This window comes from Procambarus clarkii, chromosome 88, assembly GCF_040958095.1.
Source record: "Procambarus clarkii isolate CNS0578487 chromosome 88, FALCON_Pclarkii_2.0, whole genome shotgun sequence".
In the NCBI taxonomy this organism is placed as follows: Eukaryota; Metazoa; Arthropoda; class Malacostraca; order Decapoda; family Cambaridae; genus Procambarus; species Procambarus clarkii.
Window position 1 is genome coordinate 13,407,962 of NC_091237.1, and position 27,485 is coordinate 13,435,446.

General features: G+C 41.6%; 1 protein-coding gene across 2 annotated transcripts in view; it reads right to left on the reverse strand.

Annotated features, from left to right (window-relative positions):
- LOC123745879 (zinc finger and BTB domain-containing protein 17) overlaps positions 1-27,485 on the reverse strand; it is a 583,396-nt gene that overhangs the window by 108,274 nt on the left and 447,637 nt on the right. The window contains exon 1 of one of the 2 annotated variants that reach the window (XM_069317536.1): positions 12,796-12,815. The exons of the other annotated variant lie outside the window; for it this stretch is intronic. The gene's annotated coding sequence lies outside the window, so the exon portion shown is untranslated. Of the gene's footprint in view, positions 1-12,795; positions 12,816-27,485 lie in introns of those variants that run through there. 2 annotated transcript variants of the gene reach the window in all.

A 27,485-nucleotide genomic window follows, 5' to 3' on the forward strand; every position in this document is an offset into this window, starting at 1 on the left:
CGCTGCCCAATACTGTCACTATGGCGGTGTGTCCACTCACAGGATGGGTGGCGCTGCCCAATACTGTCACTATGGCGGTGTGTCCACTCACAGGATGAGTGGCGCTGCCCAATACTGTCACTATGGCGGTGTGTCCACTCACAGGATGAGTGGCGCTGCCCAATACTGTCACTATGGCGGTGTGTCCACTCACAGGATGAGTGGCTCTGCCCAATACTGTCACTATGGCGGTGTGTCCACTCACAGGATGAGTGGCGCTGCCCAATACTGTCACTATGGCGGTGTGTCCACTCACAGGATGAGTGACGCTGCCCAATACTGTCACTATGGCGGTGTGTCCACTCACAGGATGAGTGGCGCTGCCCAATACTGTCACTATGGCGGTGTGTCCACTCACAGGATGAGTGACACTGCCCAATACTGTCACTATGGCGGTGTGTCCACTCACAGGATGAGTGGTGCTGCCCAATACTGTCACTATGGCGGTGTGTCCACTCACAGGATGAGTGGCGCTGCCCAATACTGTCACTATGGCGGTGTGTCCACTCACAGGATGAGTGGCGCTGCCCAATACTGTCACTATGGCGGTGTGTCCACTCACAGGATGAGTGGCTCTGCCCAATACTGTCACTATGGCGGTGTGTCCACTCACAGGATGAGTGGCGCTGCCCAATACTGTCACTATGGCGGTGTGTCCACTCACAGGATGAGTGACGCTGCCCAATACTGTCACTATGGCGGTGTGTCCACTCACAGGATGAGTGGCGCTGCCCAATACTGTCACTATGGCGGTGTGTCCACTCACAGGATGAGTGGCGCTGCCCAATACTGTCACTATGGCAGTGTGTCCACTCACAGGATGAGTGGCGCTGCCCAATACTGTCACTATGGCGGTGTGTCCACTCACAGGATGAGTGGCGCTGCCCAATACTGTCACTATGGCGGTGTGTCCACTCACAGGATGAGTGGCGCTGCCCAATACTGTCACTATGGCGGTGTGTCCACTCACAGGATGAGTGGCGCTGCCCAATACAGTCACTATGGCGGTGTGTCCACTCACAGGATGAGTGGCGCTGCCCAATACTGTCACTATGGCGGTGTGTCCACTCACAAGATGAGTGGCGCTGCCCAATACTGTCACTATGGCGGTGTGTCCACTCACAGGATGAGTGGCGCTGCCCAATAAACTCGCCCCTCGGGGCAAAATTTAAAAAATTTAAATCCTTACACTTACACACACTCTTGCTAATTTGTTTTTATTTTTTATTTATTTATTTATGAATACAAGAGCTCTTACATTCTTGTATAGCCACCAGCACACACAGCGTTTCGGGCAGGTCCTTAATCCTAATATTCCCCGGAATACGACCCGCCAAATTGTTTAGCAACCAGGTACTCATTTTACTGTTGGGTAAACAGAGGCTACAGTTAAAGATTGGCGCCCAGTAAATCCTCCCCGGCCAGGATACGAACCTAGGACAAAGCGCTTGCGAAACGCCAGGCGAGTGTCTTACCACTACGCCACGGAGACTATAAATTATTCAATCTCTACACAATTCACGTACACTCTCACTCTCACTTGAGCGAGTCATGTGACATATATTTGCGCTTCTCAGGAAACTTGCAATCGCACTCATCGTTCTAAGACAAACGTCTTGGAGAATGCATCAAGTAACACTTGTAGCTTTGGTTTACTAACACTTACACTCCTGCACAAAAGACACTTACCATTGCACTTTCTTAAGCATGCTATCATAATATTGTACATTCATATCCATTTTCACAACCCTTTACACTATCCCATTATTTATCTATCTTATTATCTCTTACTATTCCTCAATCTAAATGACACTTCACACAAACTTACTAAATTCTCAACTGCTTAATCAGTTCACACTCTCAAACTCAATCTTTTCACACACTTTATCAATCACAAAGTCACTAGTATAACTCACACTCTTCACTTTTCAGAGGTCACAGTGTCTAACCTTTTTCCAGAGTTACAGATTTTTGTGGTTCACACCGGCTTGGAGCAAGTACGATAGCAGCGAGGAAATGGTAACCTACTTTACGGGCTCACCATAGCCCGTGCTACATGGACACTTTGTTCTGAGTAGCTAAATCTGAAACAACAAACAACGGTAACCTAATGATTACTTCTACTCGGTCCTCACCCGCATGTAAACACACACATAAAATAGGTTACCATATAGTAAGGTATGCTAAAGAATGAAGGATAAAACTGCTTTATTAGTGCTAGCTGCCTCGAAGGAGGGAGGGGGGGGGGGTAGAAATTGAAATTGAAATAAGTTTATTGAGGTAAAATACACACAAAGGGATAGGGGGGTAGAGGTAGGAGTTTTAGCGGGCAGGTAGCCGGGGTGGTGGTGGTGGTGGTTGCTGGAGTATTGGTAGTGGTGGTAGGTTCAGGTGAGTGTAATACCTTTATTATCCATGTAAATATGTTCTTATTGTCTCTCCTATGATGTATCTGTTTGGGTAGTTAGGAGTGAACTTTATCTACGTATAGTTGGAAATGCTACTTTAAAAACGATTATTACCTACGAAACATAGTGGAACCTTGTACGTTACACTCGCTAGCTATTATCTCTCTCTCTCTCTCTCTCTCTCTCTCTCTCTCTCTCTCTCTCTCTCTCTCATACATACAATAACACAATTTAGTTGGAGTTTGAGCGATTATCAGAAAGCCGTATTGAATGAGTGCTAGTGACCCTCGATTATTAAATCTCTTTTTCCTATACATACATACATACATACATAGGTAGTTGGGATGGTAGTGATAGTGGAGGATTAACAGAGAATAGTGGTAGATGATAGTGATGGATGGTGGTAGATGGCATGCTGATTGATAGTGGTAGGTGATGCTGATAGGGATACTAGTAGATAAATAGTGGTAGCGGAGGATTAACAGAGAGAATAGTGGTAGATGATGGAAATCAGGGAGAAGTAAACTCTACAGGATTTGCTCACGACTTCTGAATAAACTCTACAGGATTTGTTCACTATTTCTGAATAAACTATAACTTGGTTAAACTCTAAGGGTTTCCTCATATCATTTCATTAACGTCTATGGCTTTTCACATATTTTCCCATTTAACTCTACAACTATTCCCATAAAACTCAAGCGTTTACTCATTCAATGGGATTTGCATATATATCTTCTCATTTAAGTTATAACTATTCTTATTTTATTTTTAGGTACAGCTACATTTATGCAGCTGCCTTAGACTATATTAAGGAGAATACAGAGCGTGTCAAAAAGTGGTGCTAACAAATTAGTGGTTAGTGGTTAGCTACGTGGTGCTAACAAATCCCCATCACACAGGATGGTTAGTCATACAGAGGCATGTGAAAAGTAGTCTGCACTGACAGACTCCGAGGGCATTATGAGGATATCATCAACATATATTGATATTGCCGGAACAACTGTGGACATCTTCAAGAGAAAACTGGACTGTTTTCTAAGAGAAGTTCCGGATCAGCCGGGCTGTGGTTGTTATGTGGCCCTGCGGACCGCTCCAAGCAACAGCCTGGTGGACCAAACTCTCACAAGTCAAGCCTGGCCTCGGGCCGGGTTTCGGGAGTAGAACAACTCCCAGAACCCCATCAAGCAGGTATAAAGCATGCAGGTAACACAAGAGTGAATAAGGCAGCAATGATATTAAAAGTCCCCATCTCGCAGGATGGTTAGTCATACAGGGCCATGTGTTTAGTATCCTGCACTGGCAAGTTATGGGTGCAATATGAGGATATCCTCAAGAACACGAGTGAATAAAGTAAGGGATTTGTACATATCTCCTCATAAAACACAATAAAGCCTACGGGAAAACCAGATCATTTCTCTGGCTTTGAAGGAGGCTGTTATTGTCCAACAGTGTTCCATAGAGAGCACTAGTCTCTTGAAGAGTATCCTCATTGGTACGGCATCTCGCTTGAAAGGTTCTTGTCATCCAGCCTGTCATTTTTCTTGCAGTTGTGACGGCTACTTTATTGTGTTCTTTAAAGGTAAGGTCTTCTGCAATTATTACATCAAATCGTTTACATTTCTTTTACATTCTATGATATGATTTGACTGCATCTTGTACGTGGTTTCCGTTTTTATATTTTCATTTTTTTCCATATCTCAGGAGCTGGAACTTATCTCCAGTAAATACAATATTATTTTATGTAGCCCACTGAAAGACCTGATTTACGTCTGATTGGAGGTTTGCCGTGTTCTCTATGTTGTCTACTCTCATAAAAATCCTAGTGTCATCTGCAAAGGATGATACAGTACTCTAGATTGTGTCTTTGTCTATGTCCGATATGAGAAAGAGGAAGAGGAAGAGTACTGGAGCAAGCACAGTACCCTGAGGGACTGAGCTCTTCACGGTTAATGGACCGAATTTTACTTGGTTGACTATTACACATTGGGTTCTGTTAGTTAGGATATTGTAGATCCTCCTATTTTTTCCGACGATTCCTTTTGAACGCATTTTGTGTGCAATAACACCATGGTCACATTTGTCGAAGGTTTTTGCGAAATCTGTGTATATAACGTCAGCGTTTTATTTGTCTTCCATGGCATCTAAGGCCATGCCATAGTGGTCCAGCAACTGTGATAGGCAAAGCCAGGAGCTGAAACCGTGTTGACCAGGGTTATGTAGACGGTGTGATTCCATGTGTTTTGTGATCTCACTGCTTATCACTTTCAAAGATTGTAATGATATGTGATGTTAGTGTTATCGGCCTCTAGTTAACATATATATTTAAGCATATACTTAACAAAATATATACTCGGGATAATGTATAACTAATGAGATTTGTGTGCAGGAGCGACTATCAAGACACTTTCTATGGATTTGTTTTGGGTAAAGTGCCCTTGGACTCTTATTCCGACTTTACATCAATCAATGCAAATACAGGAACGACGACGGAGAGGTACAGGTTAAAGAAAAGTTCCAGAAATGAGGATTATAACATGAGTTCTGAGAGCAGGTGGACTGTCCGCCTTGCTGACACGATGTGTGTGTGCTTGGTGGCTTGCTGTTGAAGCTGTATGTTCTGTGGTTATATGTTAAGTTTAGATATTCATGTAGCTCTTTTAAACTTTGGTCGTATGGTTAAATCTTCTCTAAAGCTCTTCTTAGAGCTGCTTGTAGTGTTTAAATGTCAGTTTTTCATCATACAGAAGTACTGGAGGGTATGCGAGATGCGACGGAACTAGAGCCTTGTATAAGTTGTTATATAATATTAATAAGAGTTAGTTACCGTTTATTTTTTTTTATGGGGAGAGGGTACTGGTCTGTGCTTCGTCTTGGAGTTTTGTACTGTGGGGCTGGGATTCCATCGAGTAGCTCCAGGCTCTTGGGCCACCAGGTGTGGGAGTGGGGCGTCTCATCTTGGGCCACCAGGTGTGGGAGTGGGGCGTCTCATCTTGGGCCACCAGGTGTGGGAGTGGGGCGTCTCATCTTGGGCCACCAGGTGTGGGAGTGGGGCGTCTCATCTTGGAGTAATCTTTCTAGTATTTGATCTCCTAAAATCTCGATCGTGTTCTACACCCTGGTGGCTTGCTGCTGTAGTCTGATGTTTAGTGGTTGTGTTTTCGGGGCTTCATGAACTGCCTGATTTATTTGGTCGTACGGCATTTTGCTTTTCTTCTTAATGACTTGTTTTGCACTGCTTGTAGTTTTTACATGTTAGTTTTCTTTAAGGTGTGTAGTGGTACTGGAGGATATTTGAGATGTGGCGTGACTAGAGCCTTGTATTAGTGTAGCTGTATGTTCGTGCCAGAGGAAGGTCTGGTGAAGTCTGGAGGCTTGCAGGAGGTGTAGAGGGTTGAGGGAGAGGGCCTGGCGGGGATGTAGAAGGGAGGGGGGGGGGGTTGGGGAGAGCATGGCCGAGGGAGACTGTCGGGTGGAGGGGGAAGGGTGTGGTAATGTCGAGGTAGTGGGAGTGATGGAGCATGGGGCCGGAGTGGGGCTCCTAACAGGAGGCGAGAGGGGGTGGGTAGTGGGGGGTTAAACCCGTAAGGGAAGGGAGGTGGGAGAGGGATGAGTGCTATTGCAGGGCATGCACACCAGACAGTCTAGGAGTTCCCTGAATCCCTGAACATACACCCAATGAAGTAGTATATTCCACACCCTGCATGGTACCCGGGTGTGGAACACCATCTAAACATGAGAAGATCTAATGCCAGGAATCATAAGCTTAGATAAGATAATAATTCACTGTGTCGGGGGACAGGAAGCCAGAGTGTATTCCTACACGCTTGGCTTTTATCGAGGTCCACAAGGTAGAATTACTGACCCCGTCCAGGATGCAACCCCACAGCAAACTGACTAACTCCCGAGTACCTACTTACTGCTAGGTGAACCGAAGCATTACGTGAAAGGAAATGCGCCCAACCATTTCTGTCCCACTTAGGATTCGACCCGGAATTCTCGATTGTGCGTCGAGAACGAACCCGACTGTACTACGGGGACCCTTAGCCCCACCCCCTCAGCTGGTGGCTGGCACAAGAGTCAGTAACCACTCGAAGATAACCAACTCTAACAACACATAATTCCAAGATGAAAAACAGATCAGAAAACCTTCATGAAAACACATATTTTTTAAATTTAAATTTTGCCCCTAGGGGCGAGTTTATTGGGCAGCACCACCTATATCTATAAGATAGAATGTATGTTTGACCCTCCGATTATCCGAGAGAGAGAGAGAGAGAGAGAGAGAGAGAGAGAGAGAGAGAGAGAGAGAGAGAGAGAAAGAGAAAGAGAGAGAAAGAGAGAGAAAGAGAGAGAGAGAGGGAGAGGGAGAGGGAGAGGGAGAGGGAGAGAGAGGGAGAGAGAGGGAGAGGGAGAGGGAGAGGGAGAGAGAGAGAGAGAGAGAGAGAGAGAGAGAGAGAGAGAGAGAGAGAGAGAGAGAGAGAGAGAGAGAGAATGTCTGAAGAGAGGGAAAGTGAAGGGGGAGGGGGAGACAGATGGAGAGGGGGAAAGACGGGAGGAGACGGAGAAAGAAGTGAGAGAGGGGTTAGAGGGACGAGAAGTGTGAAAGGTAGAAAGGGAAGAAGAGGAGAGGTGAAGGGAATAGGAGAGACTGAAGGAGAGGAGAGAACGTTGGAGAGACGGGGAGGGGGAGAGAAACCCTGGCACACTCTGGTAACCCCCCCCCCTACCCCCCGTAGTGTATACAGATGGAAATGTTTGTCTGTGCGAGGTTGGGGACTATATTGGAAGAGGGGAGTGGGAGGAGGGTGAGGGGGGAGGGTAGAGAAATGGGGTGAGGGGGGAGGGTAGAGAAATGGGGTGGGGGGGAGAGGAGGGAGAGTAGGAAAATGGGGGAGAAAGGAGGGAATAAAGGGAGATGGGGAAAAAGAGAGGGAAGATGGTGGAGAGGGGGGGAAGAAAATGGGTAAAATGGGGGGGTGGAAGAAAATGGGTAAAATGGGGGGGTGGGGTGGAAGAAAAGGGGTAAAATGGGGGGTGGGGGGAAGAAAAGGGGTAAAATGGGGGGTGGGGGGAAGAAAAGGGGTAAAATGGGGGGTGGGGGAAGAAAAGGGGTAAAATGGGGAGTGGGGGGGAAGAAAAGGGGTAAAATGGGGGTGGGGGGGGAAGAAAAGGGGTAAAATGGGGGGTGGGCGGAGGAAGAAAAGGGGTAAAATGGGGGGGTGGGGGTAAGAAAAGGGGTAAAATGGGGGGTGGGCGGAGGAAGAAAAGGGGTAAAATGGGGGGGTGGGGGAAGAGACAGACCACAGACACTCTTCTAGAATATCTACCTATAAGAACGTCTGTCTCTACAAGGTTAGAGACCAGACGCTCTGGCTAGCCTCACCATCGTTGCAGGGGGAATGGTCTGGGGTACGGGATGGACATAGGCTGGTTGTTAAATACTTTAATAATAATCAGCCTTTAAAAGATGTGTTTTCCATATCGTTTTTACCACGTAATTTGTTTTCGAAATCAATGAACAGAGTTCAATCGGTTTACAGTGAAGATAGCGAGTAGAGAAAATGGTTACGGTGATCAACATAGATAACAATGAAGATAGTATGTAGTGATGATGCAAGATGTGAGGATTGGCGGGAGGGAGATGAGGAGTGAGGGGTACACGAAGCCAAAGCAGGAAAGATTCCGAAGCCTCAGTACAAACATACAGATACACCTATATAAGGCACCAGTCCAGCTGTATCTAGAATATCTCCCAGTACCACTACACACCACGGTGCCCATTAAGCATGGGCACTGTGTTCTCCCATATAACAGGGCTTGATGGAAAACGTTAGTGATCCCTCACTGTCTCAGATGCCTGGAGAGGGGGTATGTCTGGGGGTTTAAATACCCCGGAATTCCCACCTCTTTGGGGCTCTGGGTATAGTGTAGTGGATACAAGTGCGTACCTGCCATCTTGATGGCCAGGGTTCGAGTCTACTGGTGGGTGGGTGTGTCTAAAGCTATATATATATAAATCAATAAATAATAATAATAAAATACATAGCCTTAAACAGAACATGTGTGGAAGCATCAAGGTGTGTGTGTATATATGAATGCTACACAGTATTCATCTATAGACATCCATATATGGTGAAGCACATGTGAAGAACCTCTCACACACTCACAGTTCCCTGACAAGAGGGAGCCAGCTTAGCTTAGCTGCCAACACCCACACATCGTGTCAGCAAGGCGGACAGCCCGCCTGTTATCATAACTCACTGTATTTCCCACTTCTATACTTCCCTTCGCCTATGCCTCTCCTTCCTCTTTACTCCCAAAAAAAGGAAGAGCAGAGTGGTGGGAAGGGTTGGGGAGAGGGGTATGGGGGGAGGGGAAGAGACAGACAAACCTGGGCCATGCTGGGTTCCCCCTCTATATATAGATATAAATGGAAATGTCTGTTTGAGGTTGGAGGCCAGACGAGAAAGAAGGGAGAGAAGGAAAACCGGCGAGAAGGGGAGGAGAGGGAGATGGGTGTGAGGAGAAGGGGGAAATGGGGAAGAAATATATATATATATATGCGAACAAGCCTGAATGGTCCCCAGGACAATATGCAACTGAAAACTCACACCCCAGAAGTGACTCGAACCCATACTCCCAGATGCCACGCAACTGGTATGTACAAGACGCCTTAATCCACTTGACCATCACGACCGGACATAATGAGGTGATAGCCGAGGCTATTTGAACCACCCCACCGCCGGCACTCGGATAGTAATCTTGGGCATAGCATTTTACCAAATCACCTCATTCTTTGGGGCACACGTGAGGAACACAAATGCGAACAAGCCTGAATGGTCCCCAGGACAATATGCAACTGAAAACTCACACCCCAGAAGTGACTCGAACCCATACTCCCAGATGCCACGCAACTGGTATGTACAAGACGCCTTAATCCACTTGACCATCACGACCGGACATAATGAGGTGATAGCCGAGGCTATTTGAACCACCCCACCGCCGGCACTCGGATAGTAATCTTGGGCATAGCATTTTACCAAATCACCTCATTCTTTGGGGCACACGTGAGGAACACAAATGCGAACAAGCCTGAATGGTCCCCAGGACAATATGCAACTGAAAACTCACACCCCAGAAGTGACTCGAACCCATACTCCCAGATGCCACGCAACTGGTATGTACAAGACGCCTTAATCCACTTGACCATCACGACCGGACATAATGAGGTGATAGCCGAGGCTATTTGAACCACCCCACCGCCGGCACTCGGATAGTAATCTTGGGCATAGCATTTTACCAAATCACCTCATTCTCGCATTTGTGTTCCTCACGTGTGCCCCAAAGAATGAGGTGATTTGGTAAAATGCTATGCCCAAGATTACTATCCGAGTGCCGGCGGTGGGGTGGTTCAAATAGCCTCGGCTATCACCTCATTATGTCCGGTCGTGATGGTCAAGTGGATTAAGGCGTCTTGTACATACCAGTTGCGTGGCATCTGGGAGTATGGGTTCGAGTCACTTCTGGGGTGTGAGTTTTCAGTTGCATATTGTCCTGGGGACCATTCAGGCTTGTTCGCATTTGTGTTCCTCACGTGTGCCCCAAAGAATGAGGTGATTTGGTAAAATGCTATGCCCAAGATTACTATCCGAGTGCCGGCGGTGGGGTGGTTCAAATAGCCTCGGCTATCACCTCATTATGTCCGGTCGTGATGGTCAAGTGGATTAAGGCGTCTTGTACATACCAGTTGCGTGGCATCTGGGAGTATGGGTTCGAGTCACTTCTGGGGTGTGAGTTTTCAGTTGCATATTGTCCTGGGGACCATTCAGGCTTGTTCGCATTTGTGTTCCTCACGTGTGCCCCAAAGAATGAGGTGATTTGGTAAAATGCTATGCCCAAGATTACTATCCGAGTGCCGGCGGTGGGGTGGTTCAAATAGCCTCGGCTATCACCTCATTATGTCCGGTCGTGATGGTCAAGTGGATTAAGGCGTCTTGTACATACCAGTTGCGTGGCATCTGGGAGTATGGGTTCGAGTCACTTCTGGGGTGTGAGTTTTCAGTTGCATATTGTCCTGGGGACCATTCAGGCTTGTTCGCATTTGTGTTCCTCACGTGTGCCCCAAAGAATGAGGTGATTTGGTAAAATGCTATGCCCAAGATTACTATCCGAGTGCCGGCGGTGGGGTGGTTCAAATAGCCTCGGCTATCACCTCATTATGTCCGGTCGTGATGGTCAAGTGGATTAAGGCGTCTTGTACATACCAGTTGCGTGGCATCTGGGAGTATGGGTTCGAGTCACTTCTGGGGTGTGAGTTTTCAGTTGCATATTGTCCTGGGGACCATTCAGGCTTGTTCGCATTTGTGTTCCTCACGTGTGCCCCAAAGAATGAGGTGATTTGGTAAAATGCTATGCCCAAGATTACTATCCGAGTGCCGGCGGTGGGGTGGTTCAAATAGCCTCGGCTATCACCTCATTATGTCCGGTCGTGATGGTCAAGTGGATTAAGGCGTCTTGTACATACCAGTTGCGTGGCATCTGGGAGTATGGGTTCGAGTCACTTCTGGGGTGTGAGTTTTCAGTTGCATATTGTCCTGGGGACCATTCAGGCTTGTTCGCATTTGTGTTCCTCACGTGTGCCCCAAAGAATGAGGTGATTTGGTAAAATGCTATGCCCAAGATTACTATCCGAGTGCCGGCGGTGGGGTGGTTCAAATAGCCTCGGCTATCACCTCATTATGTCCGGTCGTGATGGTCAAGTGGATTAAGGCGTCTTGTACATACCAGTTGCGTGGCATCTGGGAGTATGGGTTCGAGTCACTTCTGGGGTGTGAGTTTTCAGTTGCATATTGTCCTGGGGACCATTCAGGCTTGTTCGCATTTGTGTTCCTCACGTGTGCCCCAAAGAATGAGGTGATTTGGTAAAATGCTATGCCCAAGATTACTATCCGAGTGCCGGCGGTGGGGTGGTTCAAATAGCCTCGGCTATCACCTCATTATGTCCGGTCGTGATGGTCAAGTGGATTAAGGCGTCTTGTACATACCAGTTGCGTGGCATCTGGGAGTATGGGTTCGAGTCACTTCTGGGGTGTGAGTTTTCAGTTGCATATTGTCCTGGGGACCATTCAGGCTTGTTCGCATTTGTGTTCCTCACGTGTGCCCCAAAGAATGAGGTGATTTGGTAAAATGCTATGCCCAAGATTACTATCCGAGTGCCGGCGGTGGGGTGGTTCAAATAGCCTCGGCTATCACCTCATTATGTCCGGTCGTGATGGTCAAGTGGATTAAGGCGTCTTGTACATACCAGTTGCGTGGCATCTGGGAGTATGGGTTCGAGTCACTTCTGGGGTGTGAGTTTTCAGTTATATATATATATATATATATATATATATATATATATATATATATATATATATATATATATATATATATATATATATATACACATATATATTTGTATGCGGAAAATCCACAGAGAAATGGGAAAGGGAGATGAACGTTTCGGCCGATCAAAGCCGTTGTCAACTCCAGACTGACTGAGAGAGCCAGAGGGAGAGTGGAAGCCAACGACTGGGACCTGACCACCCATCCCCAGTGAAAGATTTACCCAGAAACAGGTATAGATTAGCTTAGAATAGTCAGAAGGATTAAGCGGTCAGAGAATAAGTATGAAAGATTAAACAAAAAGCCTCATTGAACACGTAATATATGATTATAATATTGTAATGAGACATTGTACCCCCCCCCCCCCATCAGAGTTTTTTCTTAAACTGTTGTGCAATATTGTAACTTAAAAATAGGTCAAGTTTGTACATACCAGTACTAACATGGGAAGATTTGGACACTGCTTAGGGCAGACTCAATCAAATTCCGTTCCACGAAACCACTGCCATTGGTAATGCTTTTTTATTCATCCCAATTAATAGTGTGATCACACAAACTTGTGTGTAGCTACACTGCACTAGACGTTTGGGCAGTTCTAATACTATAAGCATGTTGGGACATACGCAATTGTATGGATTTTCCTGTTGTCCAAGGTCCACAGATTCACAATCATTGTAGGGAATCGAATACTACAACCTGCTGTACCAGGGGAGTTTTTTGTATTAAATTGAACTTGATCGTACTAATAGTGAACACCAAATTGATATTAAGGTTCTTAAAAACCGGGGAAAGTTTTTCAAGTCCTACCGCATAAGGTACCACAACTTCTTCAATTCAATACTACTCGCTGACCGTGATAAGTTATTTAAGAACCGTAAACACTATAATCAAACCTCCGTGTAATGTTTTAATAAAATACTATTATATACAGTAATAGAATGAATAAGAATTGTGTTCTACTTACATGAATTCTTGCAGCCAGCGAGAACTGATTTAAAATAACCTAAAATAAAGAAAAAATTATTGTTATAAGTCGTTAATAGGAACAAGTTGAGACAAGGCTTTGTCACGAGGAAAGACAATAGTGATTATATAAAAAGAGAACATTCCAATTTTGTGTTTAGTTTATTTCGTTTATTATGCACCCCATTCCCATTCTGCGTGGGTAGTGGGAAACGGTCCGTCTAATTACCACAAGCTACCACAAACTACACAAACTTCAGAAAGCTTCCTGGCAATACGTTAGTAATGAATAAATATGATATATTTACTCATTACAATGTTGGTGCTGAACATACAACACGAAAAAACATAATTTTAATCTGAAAAAGTATCTTTTTATAAAGAAATTAGACGAAAATAAAAAGCTGGTGACGCCAAATCAAGTCGACGATCCAAGCTTCGGTTAGGTTAGGTTAGGTTTGGTTAAGTTAGGTTAGGTTAGGTTAGGATAGGTTAGGATAGGTTAGGTCAGCCTAACTTAATATATCATATTTATTCATTACTAATGTATTGCCAGGAAGCTTTCTGAAGTTTGTGTAATTTGTGGTAGCTTGTGGTAATTAGACGGACCCGTGGGAAAAGGTTACAGAGCCATATTATAAGCTTAAATTTGAACCCCAAATTTAATTAGCTGAGTAAATTACCGTACAACCTTGATAAGATATATATATATATATATATATATATATATATATATATATATATATATATATATATATATATATATATATATATATATATATATATATCCATCAACCATCAAATATATATCTAACCATCAAATGCATAATAAAGCACAAAAAATAAAAAAGGAAGGGGGTGGTAGGAGAAAAGCACACAGAAACTGTATTGGAGGGGATCTAAACATTCCCTCTAATGCGTTATGCGTGGTTTCCTCCGAGGCTATGGGTCCCCCTTCTTCCAGCTAGAGGTGGTACTCCCTTCCATTGTATTAAAAAAAAAAAAAATTATATATATATATATATATATATATATATATATATATATATATATATATATATTGGTGTATACTGGCAGCAGGTTTTCTTTCAAACATGTTTCATTGAATATGACCGCATATTCTGTATTTATTATTTTCTGGTTTAGGGCTTCTATCCCTCTAACTATTTTCTTAGCATCAGGGCTTAATTGAAATAGGAGTTCTCCAAAACCCATTTTCGTACTTTTAAGGTGAAGAAAAGAAGTGATTTACTATAGAGTGTATTACACTTATTTGTATAATTTGCACGACGTTTCGAACCTCCATGGTTCATTCTCAAGTGAACAGATCTTACAATACTAGTTGATTTTATACCCGCATTAGGTCAGGTGATAATACAATGAAGGTGAAAACATGGGGGGATACATAAGGGATAAACATAGGGGCTGCAGAAGGCTTATTGGCCCATACGAGGCATCTCCTATCTAAACACAAAGATTAATCCAGTGTAATTGGCCTGTTATGTTGGACATTGTCTTCTGTGTTGGCATCGATATGTTCTTGTCTTGTCCTTACTCTCATAGTGGGTAGAGTAAATAGTTCCGTGATTTGGGTGTTCATGGTAGGTCGCTCTATTCTTATGTGAATTGCCTCAAGAGTTTGTAATCTTCTTGAATCTTGGGTTTTGTCTATTATGCAAGTATTCTTGTTCAACATTTCTCTTGTTAGAGTAATGTCATGGGCTTGTCTCATGTGATTCCTAGGGGCACCAGATTGAAGATGGCATGTCAAACGCCTCGTCAGCTTGGTCGACGTCATACCTATGTACTTACATAGAAACTCAATGAACTCCTAACTCCATACACTCCAAGTAAGTTTAGTCTACAATCATCAGCAGATTTCCTAGAATTGATCAAATCTACCCAGCCCGATGGAATCATCGCTTCCCTGGACGTTGAATCCCTTTTTACCAACGTCCCAGTCGACACAACCATAGGAATGATACTGGACAGAGTACACAGAGATGAGAGCACCCCCAAATTAGACATACCTGAGCCACACTTGAAAAGTCTTCTCGAAGCATGTACAAAGGAAGCCCCTTTCATCAGTCCACAAGGAGACATGTATTTACAAATAGACGGAGTAGCAATGGGCTCCCCCTTAGGAGTTTTATTTGCTAATTTTTATATGGGAACCATCGAAGATAGGGTCTTCAGTAGCAGACAAAAACCAACTGTATACTGCCGTTATGTAGATGACATATTCGTAATAGTAAAAGACTCAGATGAACTAATTGACCTAAAAAGACACCTAGAGAGAGAGTCAGTACTCCGATTTACACATGAAAATAGTGAAAATAACAGTCTGCCATTCTTGGATGTACTAATAACAAAAACAGGAACCTCTTTAAGCACCAACGTATATACCAAGCCCACCAACATAGGATTATGCCTGAACGGTAGAAGTGAGTGCCCCCAAAGATACAAAGCCAGTGTTCTCAATGCTTATATTCGTCGAGCGCTTACCCACTGCTCTGAATGGAGCAACGTGAGTAGAGAGTTTGAAAGAGTAACTCAGGTATTGGTGAACAACGGATATAGCAACGCGGAAATAAACGCTGCTATAAGAAGACACTTGGACCGTTGGTATAATTCAGAACCTAGAATAGAAACCACAACACCCCCAATAAAATTATATTACAAATCAACCATGCACAGTGAACATATAAAAGAGGAAAGAATAATGAAAGAAATAATCCGTAAAGGAGTAAAAAGCACTACTCCTAACCAAAACATAAACCTGATAATATTCTACAAAACTAAGAAGACTTCCGAACTCCTTATCAAAAACAGCCCGAAGCCGACGGAGAACCCTCTACAGCAGTCAAGCGTTGTATACATGTACACTTACCCCCACGAAGGATGTAACCTTCAATGTAAGTACATAGGTATGACGTCGACCAAGCTGACGAGGCGTTTGACATGCCATCTTCAATCTGGTGCCCCTAGGAATCACATGAGACAAGCCCATGACATTACTCTAACAAGAGAAATGTTGAACAAGAATACTTGCATAATAGACAAAACCCAAGATTCAAGAAGATTACAAACTCTTGAGGCAATTCACATAAGAATAGAGCGACCTACCATGAACACCCAAATCACGGAACTATTTACTCTACCCACCATGAGAGTAAGGACAAGACAAGAACATATCGATGCCAACACAGAAGACAATGTCCAACATAACAGGCCAATTACACTGGATTAATCTTTGTGTTTAGATAGGAGATGCCTCGTATGGGCCAATAAGCCTTCTGCAGCCCCTATGTTTATCCCTTATGTATCCCCCCATGTTTTCACCTTCATTGTATTATCACCTGACCTAATGCGGGTATAAAATCAACTAGTATTGTAAGATCTGTTCACTTGAGAATGAACCATGGAGGTTCGAAACGTCGTGCAAATTATACAAATAAGTGTAATACACTCTATAGTAAATCACTTCTTTTCTTCACCTTAAAAGTACGAAAATGAGTTTTGGAGAACTCCTATTTCAATTAAGCCCTGATGCTAAGAAAATAGTTAGAGGGATAGAAGCCCTAAACCAGAAAATAATAAATACAGAATATGCGGTCATATTCAATGAAACATATATATATATTATATATATATATATATATATATATATATGTCGTACCTAGTAGCCAGAACTCACTTCTCAGCCTACTATTCAAGGCCCGATTTGCCTAATAAGCCAAGTTTTCCTGAATTAATTTATTTACTATAATTTTTTTCTTATGAAATGATAAAGCTACCCTTTTCACTATGTATGAGGTCAATTTTTTTTTATTGGAGTTAAAATTAACGTAGATATATGACCGAACCTAACCAACCCTACCTAACCTAACCTATATATATAGGTAAGGTTAGGTTAGGTAGCCAAAAAAAGCTAGGTTAGGTTAGGTTAGGTAGGTTACGTAGACGAAAAAACATTAATTCATGAAAACTTGGCTTATTAGGCAAATCGGGCCTTGCATAGTAGGCTGAGAAGTGAGTTCTGGCTACTAGGTACGACATATATATATATATATATATATATATATATATATATATATATATATATATATATATATATATATATATATATAAACAACAATGGATTCGAGAACTTCTGTTTGTTAAAACCGTATTATTGCTACGCTATGTTGTATTAGCTTAGGTTGGTGTATTTCGCTCGATTGGAATAGGTTAGATTGAATTGGGTTAGGTTTGGTTAGGTTAAGTTAGGTTGGTTTAAAAAAATCCGTTGGCGAATCGTCTTGTGTACGATGTGACTTCGATAAATGCCTAACGTGTACGAATACACTCTGGCTTCCTCTGTCCCTCGACACAATGAATTATTATTTTATAACATGTGACTTTTTCGCAATTGTGTAACTAGCTATATTATGAAAAAGATTGTCACTTGCTTAGCTAAACGAACTATGGGGCTCAGTTCCTGAACCCATTATGTAACCCTTTCCACCACCGCCCACGGGATGGGTATGGGGTGCATAATAAAGAATGAAACTGAATTGCATATGATGATAGATGAAATGACTAATGTAGATTTCACTTTGCCTCAGACCTGGAGCGAGTATATTATTGGGATAATCTACTCGCTACAGATCTGTAGCGAGTAGATTATCCAAAAAATATACTCGCTACAGACCTATAAGGTTTTGTTTACGTTATTGGTGTATTATTGTACGCAGATTGCTTATACGCAACCCAAGGTTATAGTCAACTCCTGTGTTAAGATGATTTGGCTCCTTGAAACAGGTACAGTATATTCTTTTTAGCAGTCCCCGTGGCGAAGTCACACTCACCTGGCGTTTCGAGAGCCCTTTGCCTGGATTCGTATCCTGGCCGGGGAGGATTTACTTGGCGCCAATCGTTAACTGTAGCCTGTTTTCCCAGCAGTGAATGGGTACCTAAACGATTTGGCGGGTCGTAATCCGGGGAATTATTAGGATTAAGTACTTGCCTGAAACGCTATGAGTGCTAGTGGCCGTACAAGAATGTAAAAACTCTTGTATATACAAATGTTAAATGTCAAATGTCTTGTCAAAGGCTGTACCTCTCTCAGCCAGTTAAGAGTAAAATCAAGTACTACCTAATTAACTCCATGTAACCTACCTTACCCCTAAAATGTCAACCCATGTCTTGTTTTTTCAATTTTTTTTTTTTAGATATATACAAGAATTGTTACATTCTTGTACAGCCACTAGTACGCGTAGCGTTTCGGGCAGGTCCCTGGAATACGATCCCCGCCGCGAAGAATCGTTGTTACAACCAAGTACACATTTTACTGTTGAGTTAAACAGAGGCTACAGTTAAGGATTTGTGTCCAGAAATCCTCCCCGGCCAGGATACGAACCCATGACAAAGCGCTCGCGGAACGCCAGGCAAGTGTCTTACCACTACACCACGGAGACTAAATAATGCTGTTGGTTCTTCAACTTGTACAATTGATGATTTGTGCCATGTTCCCCCCCCCCCCTTTTTTATTCCTTTTTTTCAACACAATTTATACCTAATCCCAATTACTATTAAGTTTTAGTCTGTCTCCCCCCACCCACACACACCTTGCCCGAAACGCTATGCGTATTAGTGGCTTTAGGTATGTATTAGTGTATGTACTAGCTCTATCTATAAATCAAACTTTGTTGTAAATCAAATATATATATGTACTTTTCCTGAATAAAGAATTTAAATATGAATTTGAAATAAATAAACAAAATTCTCTCCAAATCCATTCTCTATTGACGTGATGAGAGAAAACACAATGTTTACTTAAAGGGCTAACTTAAACAAAACCAGAACCTCGCTTAAATTATGTAAGAACTTTTGAATATCATTTTAACGAAGGCAGCTATATGTAGATATTTAAGCTTGACGTAGATATTCAAAATTATGATAATTTGGATTAATATTCAAATGTTGTATTCATAAATGTTTGACTTAGCTCCACACACAGAATTAGCTGCATTACAACTTGCAACTAACGCACTAAAGGAACAATGGAAGGGTAATTTTCTGGGATTCAGTCAGCTCATCATACACTTAAAACCCAACATACAAAGTAGATACTAGGAATGTTGTAACATCCATAATAAACAACATTATTAATACACAGAGTAAGAGTTAAATCTCATTTGTATAGATCCAGCCCGAAACGCTACGCGTACTAGTGGCTGTACAAGAATTTAACAACTCTTGTATATATATCAAAGATCCTATCTCACATAGGTGTTGTCCAGCATGATAACACAAACAAGGCAGCTAAAACTGTATGTGATACACCTGAAATTGGGTTGGATATGAGCAGTCCCATTTCTACTGTAAAAGCCGCAGTACTTCAGGAAATTTGGAATAACAGAAGATCAGTTACTGACACTCAAAGACCAGAAGACACGTATAAAGAACTATGTACCTGAAAAAAGAATCTGAATCTGATGTTAGTTTAAAACTTAGAATTATATGTACGGGCAGCACAAAACATCCACTAGACAGTGTGATATTGTAAATTGCCATAATTAGGATGGGATATCGCTATCTATGGCAGGTGCCTGTAGATAATGACTCCCAATGGTGATCATTCCAATTGTAAAGTATGTGAACGTGAGTTAGGACATACTCTTCAACACTATATGTGTGTGTATACCCTTTTATCAATTATTTCGGACAAAATGATATGATGTACTTTGAGCTCTGCAACTATTTCATACACTCACGAATATTGAAACATATTCAATGTTCTTTGTTCAATGTTCAATGTTCGCATTTCATGCTCTTTCCTGATTCCATGTGTGACTAACCATCCTGTGAGATAGTGATATTAGATGAACTTATAGCCAGTTTTAGATCTACACTTTGTGATCTTTCACATAAAATAGGGTAACAGCACATTGCTGTGTACACCTAAGCTTGTTAATAAAAAATGTACATTTATAGTTAGATTAGTTAAAATTTTTTTACCTAAGTGAAAATCACAGTAATATCATAACATGCAATATATATAATTATATACTGTATACTCAAGATTTAGATTTAGAAGCTTCATTTATTAGTGATTTAAAATCACTACAGTTGTCAAATTCAGAATCAAAATCTATGTTCATAAAAACTTATACAAATCATTACAATAATGGGTGAACAAAACAGGTGTTTGATGTTCTAAATCAAACTTTACATTTTTGGCATAGTGATTAATATTTAGCTTTCAATTTGTAAGGTGCTATATATTGGAAAAACAATATGTAATTTACCAATAGAGCAGTAACAAATATTAGCACAATTTATATCACAAAAGTAGGATGATGAGAAGACAATTTATTGGTCTATATATGTGGCGTCTATAATAATAATAATAATGATAATATTATTATTATTATTTATTAAAAACTTTTTTTTATTATTAACAAGCTTAGGTATACACAACAATGTGCTGCGAACCCATTCTATATGAAAGATTACACAGTGTAGATAAAAAACTAGCTGTAAGTTCATCTAATATTCGCATACATTATATATATAGCCACTAATTATGAACAGCGTTCTGGGCAAATCTTTAAATTACTTGATGAATTCAGTTTTAAAAATATTGGAGTAACAATTCTCTGATAGATACATAATTGTATTATAAAATTAACAATATGTTTACTATGCAGCACTATTAAGGGGAGCTTAAGGGACACTTGTTCACTAATGAAGACATATTATGATGCCAAAATATATTATTGTTTCTTATCATGTCAGTGATAAGAAACTTGTATTTTGAAGAATATTATATAACATTAAATGAACAAATCCACAAGGACCGTAACGAAGATTCGAACCTGCGTCCGGGAGCATCCCGATTCGAACGTAGGTTCGAATCCTCGTCATGGCCCTTGTGGATTTGTTCATTTGATGCATCACGTTAGTGTGATCTTTGTGTGTAATTATATAATATTGTTTGTGCTACGAGATATGCCGGGGCAAGAAAATGGGGTTACCTTCTATAAGTTTCCTTATACGATCGAAGAATACTAGTTCATCTTCTATAGAAAAAAAAAGAAATACTCCAAAGTTGGAAAAAATAAAGAAGAAATTATAAGACTCCGGGAGATGTATATGATGGAAGGAGAAGCCTATCCTAGCAACTTGAGACACCCTGAGGCTGGCTCCCTCACCACCTCAGCCTTCAACAGCGTCTCCTCTTCCTCAATCAGTAGAGATCTAAGAAAAAAACGTCACCCCAAACATGATTAATGTCGCACATGGAAAAAATACGAGTTTAATAAACTGAAATATGATGGGTAAATGAAGGAACGGTGCCTAACCGCTCGGACCATTTGGGAATCGTTCCCTGAACAACCTGTCCTCTTTATAGCACGCCGCATTTTGGCGTATACTTTACCTAAGGCCAAAAGCTGTCGTACTAGAAGACGGCAGAAGTTGACATAATGTCCAGCTTTTTGTTCGTGGGTCCACTGATATTTTAAGGCACTGTTTAAGGCACTGAAAGGCAATACGACTGTTTCTTGACGGTGAGAACGCTCGCGAGAACAGGCTGTACTTTCAACATGTCTAGCGATGGAGTGCGAAAAGATACGTGAATTTAGAGACAATTCTATAGCCAATGTTCCAGCGATGTGTAAATATTTCATTCAAAATGATCTGCTACCAGAAATTTTAGCCAAATATCCCCAGTTTGCTAACTGTAGGTAGTAACCGAGTGATTGTAACCTATCCACCGCTGCCCACTGGATGGGGGGCGGTGTGCAGGACAAACATATCAATTTTGACACTAACTCTCCACATATGTCAGTTGCTTAATTTAGAACCTGCACTTGAGGTCGATCTCGAACCCAATGTTGATGTGACGACTTATATTGAATTTTGTAACTAGCTCATCAAGATTGTAACTTGCTTAGCTAAATGAATTGTGGGGTTCAGTCCCTGAGCCCATTATGTGCCTCTGTAACCCTTTCCACTACCGCCCACAAGATGGGTATGGGGTGCATAATAAATGAACTAAACTAAAACTTTCACCGTGTATTGTCAATACTGCCTAATTCAACGCAACCACAACACCTTACTTAACCTTTCAACATAAGCCCACAATGTAGAATTTTTTTTTATTATGCTATATGAAAGGCTAATCCTGTCGTGCAGTTGGTTATCTGCTGTGCAAGTCAAATACTGACTTATTAAATTTAAGAAATTCAGTACCGTAGTTGACACAGCTTGAATTCAATTTCTTTCTTTATTATGCACCTCATACCCATCCCTTGGGCGGTGGTGGAAAGGGTTACGGAGGCACATAATCGGTTCAGGAACTGAACCCCATAGTTCGTTTAGCTAAGCAAGTAACAATCTTTTGACGCTAGTTACACAATTATTAATGTTATATATACATGTTATATGTACATATATATGAATTACAAAATTTATACAAATACATATACACATCGATAACACAGCCTGAGCTGGATGGAGGATTACTTGATAAATGCAAATAATTGCCAACAGAACCAAATACCTATCCTAATATAACCTAAGCCTACACAAAACTATAATACATAAAGAAACATTGATTTAAATTGCATGAAACATATTTTTTATTGTACAGTATGGAAGTCATTATTCTGGACATTTATATGGGTTTCCATAATTATATTCTATGTCAGGAGATCGTAATCACATGAAAGGGCGAACTTCTCTCCTACCTAGATTGTAATGATCATGCCTACTACTGACCGAGAATGCTATTACCTGGGGTGGGCGTTTGTCACGTCTGTAAGAGAAAGGAGTCCTGTACTGGGTCAAGCAATAGCTCTCTTGCTATTGCTGAAAGATTCACCCAATCTGTTGTCTCCTAGTTAAAATCTCCCATTATGAGTACTTGTTCTTCAGTTGCTGCCATTATCACAGCATTGTGGTCTCTAACTTCCTCTGTTATTGCCATGTATGTCCCGTAGCATACTACCATTATCACTTTACTAGCATTTTGAGCTTTTATGGTACATAAAGATTCTGAGGATCACTTATATTTTAATTCCTTACTGATGATTGCAGTCAAATCCTCTTTTATGTATAGTTTAATACCTGCTCTTGCTGTTCTGTCGTTCTGAAAGGTGGGTGGTACCCTGTAATATGTACTTACCCCTTCAATTACATCTTCCCGTCTCTTATGTTTCGCTGATCTCAATGATGTCAGGATTCTCGTGCAGACGAGGAGTCGCAATAACGTGGCTAAAGTAAGTTGACCAGACCACACACTAGAAGGTGAAGGGACGACGACGTTTCGGTCCGTCCTGGACCATTCTCAAGTCGAGGCTCAGGATTCTCAGCCTCAGTATATGCACACAATGAGTCAAATTTATTTACTAGACTTCTAGCATTTGTGAAGAAGCAATTTAAAATGTCATTATTCTTCTGAGGCTGTATATTGTCTATTATATTTTGTGCCTTCTTGTTGGCGAATATATACAGGGTCAGTTTTGACACACTAAGGAGACAACGATCTTCTATCTTGATCACATCATCTCTTTATCTTTAAATTTGAATTTGTGTTTTGAGGTCGGTTTCTCTTCTACCTTAACGACTTGATAATGGTCCAGGACGGTCCGAAACGTCGTCGTTTTTCCTTCCTCTGACGTGTTGTTTGGTCATCATTAAGGGATATATTTTTAACGAAGAGAATCTTACAATCTGTAAAATTAGCCAAAAGTTGCCAGAGGTCACTAAAAAGCCTCGTAGAACTATTTATGAAGAAATAAAACATATTTGCTTACACAAACGTTAGTACTACTAATAACAGCACAAACACATATACCAGCGAGGGGGGGGGGGGATGTGGGTGGTGTCTGGGCAACACAGGCATTATTTTTCAGAGTTGAAGACGAGCTCCTGGTGAAAGTGAAAGACAACACCTGCCTTGACCTCCCCCCCCCCAACCCCCCTTCTAGTTGTGGCATGTTTAACGCCTCTAGTCTCTCCTCGTAACTCTTGTTTTTCAGTTCTGGAAGCCATTTTGTAGCATGCCTTTGCACCTTTTCCAGTTTATTTACTTCTTGAGATTTGGGCACCATACAAGTGCTGCATATTCCAATTTTGGTCTCACAAAAGACATGAACAGTTTCTTTAGTACTTCACCATCCATATAATTAAAAGCAAATCTGAAGTTAGACAGCGACGCATACGGTCCTCTCACAATGTTCTTTATGTGTTCCTCTGGCGACAGCTACCCCTAGGTCTCGTTCTTTATTAGTTCTGTAATTTCTTTCCATATAATTTGTAAGTTGTGTGTGGTCTATTTTCTCCGATTCCACATTCCATAACATGGCAAATATTTATTCACATTGACTTCCATTTGACACCTGATTCTCCAAGCAGTTATTTTATCTAGATCAATTTGAAGGGCATTACAATGGTCTGCGTGTTCTATCTTCCCCAGTATCTAAGCCTCATCCGCAAACATGTTCATAGAATTCTGTATTCCTTCTCGTAGATCGTTTATGAAGATGATGAACATTACTGGAGCAAGAACTGAACCCTGTGGTACTCCGCTAGTAACACTCCTCTAATCAGATACATTGTCTCGGATTACTGCCTTCATCTGTCTGTCAGTTAGAAAATTTTTCATCCATGTCACAAGTCTTCCTGACACCCTTCCAGCATGTTCCAGTTTCCAGAACAGCCTCTTGTGTGGGACTCAATCAAAAGCCTTTTTTAGGTACAGATAGACACAGTCAACCCAACCATCTCTTTCCTGTAGTATCTCTGTGGCTCTATCATAAAAGCTAAGTAGATTTGTTACACAGGATCTTCCTGTTCGAAAACCATACTTGTCTGTCCGTTATTATGTCAATACTCTCTAGGAATTTAACCCATTAATATATGGCACTTGGAAAGAAAATGTGTATAACAAGCTTCAATATTACGTAGGAATAACGACCAAGTGTCAAACCATATTGGATCATCGGGGGATCGAACGCCAATCCTACATAGTAGCGAGGCATCTACGTTCAAACCAGTCCAAGTAGATAGATTGTGTGTGAGTACTCACCTAGTTGTGCTTGCGGGAGGTTGAGCTTTGGCTCTTTGGTCCCGCCTCTCAACTGTCAATCAACTGGTGTACAGATTCCTGAGGCTACTGGGCTCTATCATATCTACATTTGAAACTGTGTATGGAGTCAGCCTCCACCACATCACTGCCTAATGCATTCCATTTACTAACTACTCTGACACTGAAAAAGTTCTTTCTAACGCCCCTGTGGCTCTTGTGGGTACTCAGTTTCCACCTGTGTCCCCTTGTTCGCGTACCACCAGTGTTGAATAGTTTATCCACACACACACACACACACACATTATGTGTGTGTGTGTGTGTGTGTGTGTGTGTGTTCGCGCGTGCGTGCATACCAAGGCAAGTGGACACAAGAGGAGAGAGGTTAACCTCTGACTATTCACCTGAGCAGCTCCTCACGGTCACCAGCTGCAGCAGATGGAGAGACGCCGCACCCGGTGGAGGCGGAAACAAAATGGGCAGTTTCTTTCATCCTGATACCCGTTACCTAGCAGTAAATAGGTACCTGGGAGTTAGACAGCTGAAACGGGCTGCTTCCTGGGGGGGAGTAATAAAAAGGAGGCCTGGTCGAGGACCGGGCCGCGGGGACGCTAAGCCCCGAAATCATCTCAAGATAACCTCAGAGAGTTGGGAATTGCCTTAAAAATGAATCGTTGGCCCCATTTTTGTCCTGCCTGGAAATGAACGATTTTCCCTGTCATGGTCTTACAATGGAGAGTTCCTAGAAATCCGTTCTCTTTGAAAGTCGTTCATGCCCACCTTTGTCAAAAATTACAAAGTAGTTTCCCCTGGCTAAGCTTGTAGAAAACAAAGCATTTACTGAATATAACGTTTGTCTATTAAACTGAAGCCTAAAGTTTCATCAGGAGAGAACTCTTGGATGAATTTGAAAAAGAGCAGTACAGTGCAAACAGGAACTAGCAATTCAACTATATGCAATCATTACATTAATATGAGGCGCCCGTAACATTTTTAATTATCAATGTCAAACAACATCCACTAAGAGTTGGGTTTACACTTTTTCGTGCCCTCTATATTTTTGTGCATCTTACCGATCACAGGATTAAACAGCAGCATTTGCAAATTAACAGACAAAACAAAAATATAGAACTCAGAAGACTAACACCATTACAAGACAACAAAAAAATAGCAAATGCAGTTTAATCTTGATAACTTTTGCACGATAAACCTAGATAATAATAGATATCAGTTGGACAATGTGGAAATTGCCAAATTTGAATGTGAAAAGAGATTCGAGTATGTACCTGGAGGTCTTAAGCCAAAAACATATTCATAAATGCTCAAAATTCAGCAAACAAGAAATTGGATTTTTACTTCTAGAAGCGTCAGTAATAAGATTTGTAATAGAGATGTACCACACTTCTCGGAATATATATATATATACTGATTGATTTGATTTTTGATTGTTGCCGCCGAAGGCGGCTAGTTTATTGTGCACCCCATACTCATCTTGTGAGCGGTAGCGCAAAAGCATTACAGAGGGCACAAAAGGTCTTTATCAGACCTCATCTTAGATTATTACATAAATAATTTCTTCAATCCTTCACTGAGTTTACTTTAGTCCTGGGCTGTGTTCAGGCCGAAAGTATACTTGCTAGTTAAGACAGTAAGCAGGTGTAGTGGTTTCAATAACTCTACAGAGGTTGACAGGTCATTCACCCAAATCCAACCCAACAAATGTCTAATGTTAGGTCTTTATCTTGGTCTTCTTAGGCCCCATTTAGATTAGGGAGTTCAGTTTTGGTCTCAGTACTATTGATTGGACATAAGTTCACTTGAACGTGGACACAAAGATCATAAAGTTAGTCCCAGGAATTAGAATCCTATATGATGAGAGATTATGAAAGTTTAATTTACATCCTCTTGAAAGGCAAAGAGTAAGGGATAATATGATTAAAGGACACAATAGATGTCTGATATACCAAGAAGAAATTAATACGGTGTTAAATAAATAAACACAAAATGGGACACGATACAATGGATACAAACTGAACAAGTTTAGATTACGAAAAGGTCTGGGTAAATATTGGTTGCAAATATTGTTAATTTATGAAACAAATTATTGGCTAGCATAATGGACGTGGAATTGCTCGATTGTTTCAAGCGAAGGATGGACATATATGTGAACGAGTTTCGCTGGGTATAAATAGCAGCTGCCTCGCTTGCCAACTGGCCTTCCGGCTATGTTCTTAATTTAACTTGCCTGAATGACTCCTTATTCAGATTTATAGAGGAAATTATTAATTTGGCCACCCTTCAATATGGGGCTGAGAGTATCGATTTGATGTGGGTTCACCGATATAGTGAGAGGTTGGGGGTAATATTAACCCCTAAGTCTTGTTCCTGCCCTATTCTAAGTGGGTTTCTTCCTCTCTCATTTCGTACCTTGTGTGGTTTTCTTTCCCAACATTCAGCCTTGTCACCTTGTATTTGTTTTAGTCAAACTCCAGTAACCACTTGTATCATTGTATCAGTTTGTCCAAGTTATGTTGTTTCTTACATTCTTCCACCGCGTTTATATTTCACTTTAGTATTGCATCAATTGCAAACATTGAGATTAGAGGAGCCTATTC